Raw genomic sequence first — 11,353 nt, 5'->3', positions numbered from 1 at the left:
CAACAGTGAGAGGCCCACGTACAAAAAAAAAAAAAAAAAAAAAAAATGAAGCTATCCAAATTAACTCAAGTAAAAAGCATGAGGTTAGAAATCCATAGGGAAATCTCATGGATCCCAAATACAAGTATAGGAATCATCAAAGCTATCAGACCACTGTTCTCTCAGTCTTTCACTAGGGCTGTATGATTTCTGCTTCCTTTAGCACATCTAGGTTATGGCTTATTTCTGAAGAACGGTTTTCTCAGTTTATTTGTACGCACACATCAAAAAATGGCGCCTGTCCTGAGTCTACCTGACCTTACAGCTCTACAGCCTCTATGGAGTTACTGACTCAGTATCTAGGTCTCTGGTTAAATAATCAAACAGAAGAATCTGTTTGGGCTAGGTTTCTCCCCTGGTCCCATCAGCTGTGGGTCTGGAGACAAAGTCTAATGCCAGTAGGGCTGCCGCTACCAGGAACTGTGGGTGGGGCAGATTCTCTGAGAAGGGCATGCGGGTGGGAATGAAACAATTACTATCTCAAGTTCCCAGATACAGGATATGTTGAAGTTGGACTTTCTCAGTTGGTTTCTCCCTCTCTCCCTCCCTCCCCCACTTCTTCCCCCTCTTCCTCCCTCCTTCCCTCCCTCTTCCTTCCTTCCTTCCTTCCTTTTTCTTTCTTTTCTTGCTTTCTTTTCTGTTGGAAGTTCAGGCTATGGAAGACAGAAGCATATTCTCCTTAGAGAATATCAGCATATTCTCCTTATTTCAAAAAAAGGCAGGGTTTTGGTATGTGGCAGGTATACCTTACTCTATTAAAAATGGGAGAGGACGGACTTCTCCGGTGGTCCAGTGGTTAAGATTCTGCGCTTCCACTTCAGGGGGCACGGGTTTGATCCCTGGCTGGGGAAATAAGATCCCACATGCCAGTGGTACGCGGCCAAAAAAAAAAGGGAAAGGGGTATACTAAGGCTACTGGTTTCCCAAGTAATTTTCTAGTGTCCAGGTTGAGAGGAAGCTTTGAGTAACCAACTAAAACCTGTTTCCATTTGCCAGAATAGTTTTTGTTCTAAAGCTCCAAATAAAGATATCCTAAGAGACTGGCATCTCCCTCGTGGTCCAGTGGTTAAGAATCCGTCTTGCAATGCAGAGGACGCCGGTTTGATCCCTGGTGGGGGAACTAAGATCCCACATACTGAGGGGGAACTAAGCCTGGGCGCCACAACTACTGAGCCTACACACCACAACTAGAGAGACAGTGTGCCTCAACTAGAGAGCCCACATGCCACAAACTACAGAGCCCATGCGCTCTGGAACCTGTGCGCCACAACTAGGGAGAAGCCCCCACACCGCAAGGAAAGATCCCATGTGCTGCAATTAAGACCCGACACAGCCAAGAATTAATTAATTAATTAATTATTTTTTTAAAAAGACATCCTAAGAGAGATAACATATTGATACTGATAGTTTATTGATCCAATTATTCCTTTCATTAACTTTCTCAAACAGGAAGATTACAAGAGAATAAGCCACGAACAGAGCTTAATTCTTTAATATTTTGATTCCATTGCCCTAATTGTAATACCATTCTATGTGTGATGAAAACAGAAAAATCACATTTTACTTCTGATTTCTAATAGTTTGAGGGATCACTTCCTTTTATTAATTAATTGTTAATAGGTTATAAGAAGTTATAGTGACAATTTGCTTTTGCTAGTGCTTTGCATAAAACATGATACATTCAGTTTAGCATAGTGCCTATCCAGAAACCAAGGTACTAATGTACAGCATGGTGACTGTAGTTAATAACACTGTATTCCATATTTGAAAGTTGCTAAGAGAGTAGATCTTAAAAGTCCTGATCACAAGAAAAAGAAAAAGAAAAAAATTTTTTGTAACTATTTATGGTAGCAGATGGTAACTGGACTTATTGTGGTGATCATTTTGCAATGTATACAAATATCGAATCATTATACTGTTCACCTGAAACTAATATAATGTTATACGTCAATTATACCTCAACAAAAAAATAAATAATTGACAAAGAAAGAAAGAAAGAAAGAAAGCCTAGATATAGAGTTCTCAGGTAAAAATACATTTTTCTCAAAATTTTGAAGATATTGCTCCCTTGTCTTTAAGCTTCCAGTGTTGCTGCTGAAAAGTCCAGTGCTCTCTGATTCTTTATTCTTTGACCTTTTTCTTTCCCCCCACTTGGAAGCTTTCAAAATCTTTACCCAATGTGTTCTGAAATTTCAGTTATATGCCTTGCTTTGGGTCTTTTTTTTTTCTTTCTTTCTTTCATTGTGTGGTGTACTGGGTGAGTCCTTTCAATCAATATCCTTTGTTCTGAAATTTTTTATTATATTATTTTTTTGATAATCACCTCCTCTCTCTTCTTTCTTTCTCTTATTATTTGGGTATGGGGACCCTTGGACTGATCAACTAATTTTCCTATCTTTTCTATCTTTCATCTCTGGCTTACCCTGCTTTCTCAGAGATTTCTTTAAATTTATCTGCCACCTTTTTTTTTTTTTTTTGCGGTACGCGGGCCTCTCACTGTTGTGGCCTCTCCCGTTGCGGAGCACAGGCTCCGGACACACAGGCCCAGCGGCCATGGCTCATGGGCCCATCCGCTCCACGGCATGTGGGATCTTCCCGGACCGGGACACAAACCCGCATCCCCTGCATCGGCAGGCGGACCCCCAACCACTGCGCCACCAGGGAAGCCCCCACCTTTTTATTTTTTTAATCACTCTCAGCTATCCTATTTTTAATTTCCAAGTACTCTTTCTTGTTCTTTGAACGTTTCTTGTTTATATATTTTATGTAGTATTCTATTTTTGTTTGTTTTGTTTAGTTTTTATGGATAGACTCTCTTCTCTTATCCCTATGGAGTATAATTATGGTCTTTTTTTCTTAGAAGTTTACTTCTACTTCCTATTATTATTTGTTTTTTCTGGCTTCTTTTTTTTCCTATTTTCTTTGATCTCCCGTCAAACACTGAAGGCTTCCTTCAATCTGATACTTGGCTATTAGTATTTAAGCGTGAAGCACAACAGAACAGATTGTAAGCTGTTGGATTCTGGACCTCACCATAAGAAGACCAGGTTGCATTTTCTTTTATTGAAATGAGCCTCAAATGTCAGTATGTAGATAGAGCTCTTTCATTTGGAGCTACTCAGTGTCTACTGAGTAGAAGCCTCCAAACTCTGGGATATAAACTTGATTCTGCTTTCTGATATTAAACATTAGCACTGGGGGTAGGGGGAGAATAGGGCTAATTTTCTCTAAGACTTATAAATAAATACTCAAAAGAACTTACTTCCTGTAGTACTTGACTTAAATATTTACCATAAGCAATAGACACAATAACTAAATTTCTCTAAATATTTTTCCTTAGAAAATGCGGACTTTTAAATTTCAATCTGACAGGTTTTTTAAGATGGAATGGACAGTGGGACCCAAAAGATTAAAAACCTCTACTCTAAGAAAACTTTATGTTTACCAGTGGCATTGGAAGACTAGAAGAGAACTGGGGGTTTGGGGCTTTAAGCCACAGTTATAAAAGGCTTTTAGAAGCAGCAATCTAGAAATAACAATTCTGTGAACTTTCTGGAACCAGTACCTGAGACCCAGGTGGAAGAGCCCTGCCCTGGACCCCACATGTCACAAACATACCTAAAATGAACTTATTAAATAACACACAGGCACCTCTGATACTTGGAATCCAGTGCATATTGCTGGCACAATTGTGACTCATAAACATCCATTCCTGGAAATAACACCATTTAGTCCCCAAGGAAATAATTCTCCACATCTTTTGCCCTACGTCCACAATACAAAAGGCAACTGAATACAAATACCATGGAATACAGTTTATGGTGCGGTTGACATAGGAGAAAGAACTTGCTTTGGAATGTGGGGAGGATTTGAGTAGCAGAGACAGATAAGAGAAAAAACAAAATAATTAACTTGTCAAATTCTTCCTCTCATTGTGAATGCAATAGCTTTTGGCCTAATGAAGTATCTTCCCTAGTGCCAAGTATCCATTTTCTTGCTTCTCTCAGGACACCAGAGATACTCTCAAATTAAAGTAAAATTTCAAACAGTTGAACATAGTAGCTGAGGAACATTTTACAATACTGAACACTTTTATATTATTTTTCAAATTGTGTGTATGTAGGTGTAGACATAGCATACATGAAGTGTGATACAAACTCTACATTAGCAAAATGGACGTGTTATACTAGAATTGCAGATAGTTTGATTTTCATAAAAATATGTAATAAGGTTTCATTAAATTTTCAAAAATTAAATTTAAAAACTTTATAATTGTGACTTTGAGTTGTTAATATTAAATAAAATTCATATATTTATTTTTTTAATTTTAATGGGTAATTATACATTTGGTAGGAAAATAGCTTTTTGAGTTATCTGAAAATAATTTTAATTTGTGATTTTTTTTACATTTAATTTATATTTTATACACATTCAAAATAATCACTTTTTTAATCCTTTGGATGACAGAATGAGTACAAGTTGAGATCATGACAGAAAAAGAAGATAGAAGAGTGGAGCTCAAAAACAGTAAAAAAAAAAAAAAATCTCAAAAGGAAAAATAAATTTAAAAACCTTCAAAGAGGCTACCGGCTCGAATATTTAAAAACTGAAACAATGAAAGTGTTCATGAACCACATGAAATTTGCAAACAGCACATTACAAACTCTTTGCTTACTGAATATTTAATTACTGATGAAAGTGACTAAGAAACTTATGCTAACATATTTGGCCAGGACACTGGTCAACTACACTGTTTATAAATGACTTTGTCCTTTTACATTAAGGTCATTGTATATCTTTTCTTATTTTCAACTTTACATCTACTGTTAAATATTTAATTCGGCTTAGGAAACACCATCATCACTAAATTTGTTATATTCTGAGTTTCTTATTCTCGCTTAGTAGTTTCACTTTCTTCTGTTACCTGTCTTTCCCCTGTGTCTGATAAGTTGAATACAATACAGAAGATGAAGGGGAGTCATTCCAAACAAAACTGCTTTTCGACTTTTGGCATATCTCCTCTTATCCATGTTAGTCACAGCCAAGAAGTCAAATAGCTTCTGGGACAGATTATATCTGGGCACTTTTGTTTCACGATTTAATGTAAAACATCTCAGGCATTGCAATAGTGTTCCTTTCTTCGGTACTTTTGCTTCTGTATTTTGTAGTAATAATACCATACCTTATCTACAGTTTCCAAATCACTTTTATTACTTGTAATGCCAGTGAAGCCCCACAACAGCCATGGGTGGTAGAACTCACATTTACAACAGAGCAAACCATGTTTTTAACACCATCAAAGTGACAGATTTGTGACAACCAGTGATATACTGGTAAATGTTTAACAACTGTCTCTTGGAGGATATGGAGAGCCCTGCTTGTAGAGTTTACCAATTTCCTTGAAGTGACTACTCCCAGCATGGCCAATGTCAAGCTACCTATGTGATGTCAACTGGCTCCTAAAAGTTCTGAAAAGTTAACAAAGGGCTCTTGCAAACAAGAGGAAGTGAGCTCCAGCACACCAACAGTCACTTTAAATTGAATCCAAAGTATATGAAACATATACATGCATATGTGCCTTGTTTTGAGATTAGGATTATCAAAATAAAAAAAAATTGGATATGCCAATGTAGTTGGTGGATTAAACCAAAAATTAAGCTATTAAGTGGTAAATTATCAATATATGTGGTCTCAATTACAAATGCTTTTGGAGTTCTCAGAGGGTAGTGAGTTGATGGACAGTTTCTAAACTGGCCTTCAATGACGTCCAACTCGTGGTACTCATGCCCTTGTGGAATCCACTCCCTTCAGTGTGGGCAGAACTTGTTACTTTCTTCTAACCTCCTTAACCAACAGAATATGGCAAAGGTGATGGGATGCCATTTGTGTGATTATGTTATGTTAGACTGTAACTTTTGTCTTACTAGCAGACTCTGTTTCTGGCTTTGATGAAGCAAGCTGTCATGTTGTGAGCTGATCTATGGAGAGGTCCACATGGCAAGGAACTGAGGTCCTCAGTCAAACAGCTTGTAAGGAACTGAATTCTGCCAACAACTGTGTGAGCTTGGAAGCAGATCCTTTCCTATTAGAACTTGAGATGAGACTGCAGCATGGACCGATACCTTGCTTGCAGCTTTGTGAGATACCATGAAGCAGAAGACCAGCTAAGCCATGTGCAAACTCCTGACCCCACAAATAACGAGATAATAAATGTGTGTTGTTTTAAGCCACTAAGTTTGTGTAATTTGTTATGCAGCAATAGATAACTAATATAGTCAGTGTGTACTGGAGTATTGTCCTAGAGAATGTTATATGGGATTATAGTATTAGAAATTTAAAATTTAATGAGTTTTGATAGTGCAGGGATTGGAGGGGGCTTTGAGGGAACGTTGGAAGATAAGCTTAGTTTGAAAGAGTAGGGTCTATTAAGAAGGCACTTAAGGGTTCGTGACCTGGTCCGGGAAGATCCCACATGCCGCGGAGCGGCTGGGCCCGTGAGCCATGGCCGCTGAGCCTGCGCATCCGGAGCCTGTGCTCCGCAACGGGACAGGCCACAACAGTGAGAGGCCCGCGTACCGCAAAAAAAAAAAGAAAAAGAAAAAAGAAGGCACTTAAAAATTCATTTATGGGAATTCCCTGGCAGTCCAGTGGTTAGGACTCAGCGCTTTCACTGCTGGAGCCTGGGTTCAATCCCTGGTCATGGAACTAAGAGCCCTCAAGCTGTGCGGCATGGCTGAAAACAAAAATATAAATATTTTTTTCTAAATAAAATAAAAATTCATTTATTCAACTAATAATGATTTAATACCAACCTTATGCCAAATACTTTTGGAGGGCAATGCTATACAGTATTGAGAAAAGACAAACAAGATTTATGGAGCTTAAAATCTAATTGCAGGTAAGAGGGAGCTGGCAATCAACAAACAAGTAAATACAAGAGAACAATAAGGATTATGCAGAGAATTAAAGCAGAATGGCGTGTTAGGGAGTGACTAGCTGGCTACTGTAGATTAGGTGGTAAGAAAAGGTGTGGCAGGCCTGTAAATTGTCCCCTGCATCCATTTTCTCCCTCTTTCCTTCTAGTAACAGAATCCCCCAAGTTTTCACCAGGCAACTTGAAATGTAGACAGGTATGGACCAGCTTCAATCATGTGAACAAAGATTGAACCTTCTGAACAATCTAGAACAGGCTAGAAGGAACCTGGGTCCCTGAATGATTTCATGGAGCAGAGCTGCCCACTCACGCTTTACCAACTGCCTACCTCTGGACTGTTATGTCAGAGAAATAAACTTTAATATTTTTGAGTTACTATATTTCAGGACCTCTTCGTTATAGTACTGAGCCTATGCCCTGCTACTACAGGTGACCTCTCAGAAGAGGCAACATTTAAGCTAAGACCTAAGTGACAAGAATGAACACACCATACAAAGAAGAGGAGAAAGAGCATTTCAGACAAATGTAAAGGACCTAAAAGGAGAAAGGTCGGTATGGCTGGGGCACAGGGAGTGAATGGCAGAGATAAGCTTGGAGAATTAGCCTGGGACCAGATCACATAGGGGTTTCAAGGCTATGGTAGGGAATTTTTAGTTTAAATGTTATGGAAAACCATTCGAGAATTTTAAAATATTCAAATAAGAGAAGTGTCATAAATGGATTTAAAAAAATCTCTCTGCCTGCTCAGTGGTAAGTCATCTGAGGGGGCAAAGTGAAGGCACAGAGATTTTTTTTTTAAATCTTTATTTATTTATTTGGCTGTGTTGGGTCTTAGTTGTGGCACGTGGGATCTTTCATTGCGTTGCGCGGGCTTCTCTCTAGTTGCAGCGCGTGGGCTCCAGAGCGCACAGGTGCGGTTGCCCGCAGCACGTGGGAGGGATGTTAGTTCCCCAACCAGGGATCGAACCCTCGTCCTCTGCATTAGAAGGCGGATTCTTAACCACCGGACCGCCAGGGAAGTTCCAGAGAAATTGTTTAGAAAGCTACTGCAGTAGTCCAGGGGAACAAATTTTAGTGCTCTAAACTAAGGTAGCAATGAAGATAGAGGATAAATCCTTGAAATGTTTTAGAAGTATCAACAAGAAAGCTAATGATAGATTGGATTGGTAGGAGGAGTGCAGGAAAGAGTGGAATGAAGGATGACTTTGGGCTTGAGCAACTGCTATTATTATTATTATTTTTTTTTTGCGGTACGCGGGTCTCTCACTGTTGTGGCCTCTCCCGTTGCGGAGCACAGGCTCCGGACGCGCAGGCTCAGCGGCCATGGCTCACGGGCCCAGCCGCTCCGCGGCATGTGGGATCTTCCCGGACCGGGGCAGGAACCCGTGTCCCCTGCATCGGCAGGCGGACTCTCAACCACTGCGCCACCAGGGAAGCCCAAGCAACTGCTATTTAATGAGATACCTGCTACGTGAAGGATGGACCATAAGGATGCAAGAGCAGAGCAGAAAGGTCAGCCAGGGAGCTTGAATTGAGGAGAGCTGGATTTTTTGTTTTTGTTTTTGTGGGGAGGGGGCAAGTTTTGCTGTGAAAAGGAATAGCTCTCTTAGCCACTTTAGCTTCAATATGCTTATTAGACATTCAATCTGAAATGCCAGGTAGGCAAGTGTCCCAAAGGTCTGGAATTCAAAGGAGATGTCTGGGTTGGAGATATAGATCTGAAAGTCACTAGTATATGGATGTGTTATAAAGCCATGGACTGGATGAAGTAGGTCACTCAGGGAGAAGGTGCACACAGAGAAGAGGGCGGAGGAGAAGCCAAGGGCACTGTAGTGTTGGATAGTATAGATGTCAAAGGAAAACCAAAAAAGAGAGGTGTCGCAAAAGCCTGGAGAATTGTTTCAAGAAGGAAGGTGTAGTTAATTGTGTCAACAGTTATTGAAAGACAGTTAAATGAGGACTGACATCATTCTTTGAACCACTGGCTTTGACAAGATGTGGGCCTTGAGAAATATCCATTTCAAGGGTGAAGAAGAGATGAGGAGGTGAAGACCAGAAGTATAGACATGTCTTTTAGGGAGTTTTGCTGTTGAAGGAGAGCAGAAAAATTGGGTGCTAGCTGAAGGCTGAAGTGGGGTCAAGTAAGGATTTTTTTAAATTTGGGTAAGATTTCAATAGGAAGGATTACTAAAGAGAATGAGGGGTGAGGGGTACAGTTAGAGGTGTCTTAAGAAGGTCTAGGGGATGGGAATCCTTTAAGTCCTTTAGGCAATCGTTTATGTGCAAAGCAAAAAATGTTCAATAAGTATTTCTTTTTTAAACTCGTAAAGTGGGAAAAATCATCAGTGATAAAAATAGGGCAGATGGGGCTTCCCTGGTGGCGCAGTGGTTGAGAGTCCGCCTGCCAATGCAGGGGACACGGGTTCCTGCCCCGGTCCGGGAAGATCCCACATGCCGCAGAGTGGCTGGGCCCATGAGCCGTGGCCGCTGAGCCTGCGCATCCGGAACCTGTGCTCCGCAACAGGAGAGGCCACAACAGTGAGAGGCCCGCGTACCGCAAAAAAAAAAAAAAAAAAAAAAAAAATAGGGCAGATGATAAAGGAGTGACAGATATGTTTTGGACATATTAAGTTCAGTGAAATATTTAAATAAGATTAACTGACCAACTTAGTACAAGAGACTTTGAGCTTCAAGATAGTAATAATCCTTAAGAAAAACAATATATTTTACAAAGGATCAGTCCAGTTGGCAGACACCATTTAAATTATCCTAGGAACTTCCCTGGTGGTCCAGTGGAACTAAGATCCCACATGCTGCAAGGCATGGCCAAAAAAAAAAAAAAAATTATCCTATATAAAATTAACAAGGACTTACCTTGCCAAGATTCTCGGCACTTTTATATTCATTTAAATTGCATTGGGAAAAAGCATAACAGTAATTGAAAAGCAACTAATTATAAGCAATTACAAGCCAAATTATGTTTATACCAAAATTAGTGTTTGAGGTGGTTTAGTAGACTGATTCTTCATTTCAATAAGCAACTATCAAATAATTGAATAGCTTGTAAAACACATAAATACTTCTTTTATCTTTATTCCGAGTGTAACCACCGCATTCTCTTTGAATTATTATTATAATAAAATAAGCAACATTCATTATTTTTTGTCCCAATCCCCAGTTTGAGTTGGGTGCTTTTAAAAACAAGGCAAGAGTAGCATATGTACCTAGTGCACAACATAGCTTCTTTCAACAGGTTTGACATAGAAATGCGAACAAATTCATGCTCCTGTAAAGACAACTACTATCCTGCAGGGAATCTAGAGTACAAGCTCAAAGCACTTGACGCTTACAACATTGTCTTATTTCACTTGTAGTTGAGGTAAGTCTTTCTCTAAGGATGATAAGGAAAGGTCTTTTGTCTTGTGACTGCTGATTTTTACATCAGGTTGGTTTTTTTCTCCCATATTTCTGAGTAAAAGTCACAACTTTGTTACCACAATTTTGCCACCTCAGGTTAAACTGCTTGACTACGACTCGACAACTTTTACAGTTTACTTGATTACTGAAATTACAGATTCATGACTCTAAATCACGACTAGTGATAGCTCTGAATCCCTGTTACGTTCATTTCCCTGCAAACAATTTCAGATTATATTTATTTTTGGTTCATTTTTATTGAATGAAGGAGTCTTTAAACTCTATAGTGCTTCACAATTTTCAAGCCTCACACAGATGATTTCATACAATCCCAAAATAACCCCCCCTTTCCCTCCTACCCCTTTATGTCCCACTTTCAAATTATACTTAATAAATCAGGTTCTAGAAACAGTTTTGCAGAATAAAGTCCCACCAGTTGACCTAATTGAGCGCGGAGTTGCCAGTGCTTCACTGCAGCTACTGCGCTGGGCCAACTCGGAGGCTTGGCGAGCCACATGCTGGGAGGTAGGTAGAGCCGGAGCCCTTCGAGGCTGGGCGCCACGTTGCTTCTCCCTTTTTGAATAGGGAGACAACGCTTCTGGCTATTGTGTAAACCGGTCGAGAACTGCGTTCATTCGCACATAAGCTAAAGCGAGAGCAGCATTAAAGCGCCTTCTAATCCGACCCCTAGCAACATGTGCGTCACGGACCAATGTTGAGTTTTAATGCCTGGCTTCGTTCGCCTTGGGGAAGCTTACTTGAGAGAATGGCCGAGTACCTCGACAATCGCGACGAAGTGCACAGGATCAAAACCCCCACGCCAGCCCAGCAGTGGCCACCGCCCCCGCCGAACCCCGCCAACCCTCCAGAGGATCCACCCATGTTCCCCGATAACCAGTTGTTTTACGCAGCGCTACACAGCCTTTCCTCACTCCGTCCCCGCTCTCCCACCCACTCCGCATT

This window comes from Aethalodelphis obliquidens, unplaced genomic scaffold, assembly GCF_003676395.1.
Source record: "Aethalodelphis obliquidens isolate GAN/ISIS:26980383/991018 unplaced genomic scaffold, ASM367639v1 scaffold3, whole genome shotgun sequence".
In the NCBI taxonomy this organism is placed as follows: domain Eukaryota; kingdom Metazoa; phylum Chordata; class Mammalia; order Artiodactyla; family Delphinidae; genus Aethalodelphis; species Aethalodelphis obliquidens.
Note: the sequence above shows the minus strand (reverse complement) of the source record.